The sequence below is a fragment of the Strigops habroptila genome, chromosome 6 (genome assembly GCF_004027225.2).
Source record: "Strigops habroptila isolate Jane chromosome 6, bStrHab1.2.pri, whole genome shotgun sequence".
NCBI lineage: Eukaryota > Metazoa > Chordata > Aves > Psittaciformes > Psittacidae > Strigops > Strigops habroptila.
The window spans coordinates 14,198,716-14,199,064 of NC_044282.2; positions in this window are offsets into that span (position 1 = coordinate 14,198,716).

A 349-nucleotide genomic window follows, 5' to 3' on the forward strand; every position below is an offset into this window, starting at 1 on the left:
CTTTTTGCTCAGGGTTTCTTTAAAGATATTCCTGCCTTGTATAGCATTATTGAACAGTTAATTTGTATATACACTATTAAGTATACTTGCCTTTTGTAAGGCAACCTTATATATTGCGTCAGCTTTTATTATTGCTGGGAACAACGGAGGAATGGTAACTGTTGGGTAACACAAGTTTGCCTTAGCCTGTCTTGCATAAAGACACTGTCTTCAATTAGAGGACTCTCAGATCTGAAATCTCTGGAGTTCCATTTCCTTACAGCTCAGCCCCTAACACCTTCAGTATGTTGCAGCAATAGTCCACAGAAGGAGAGTGAAATGCATGACTACGTGTGTGCTGTCAGTACCA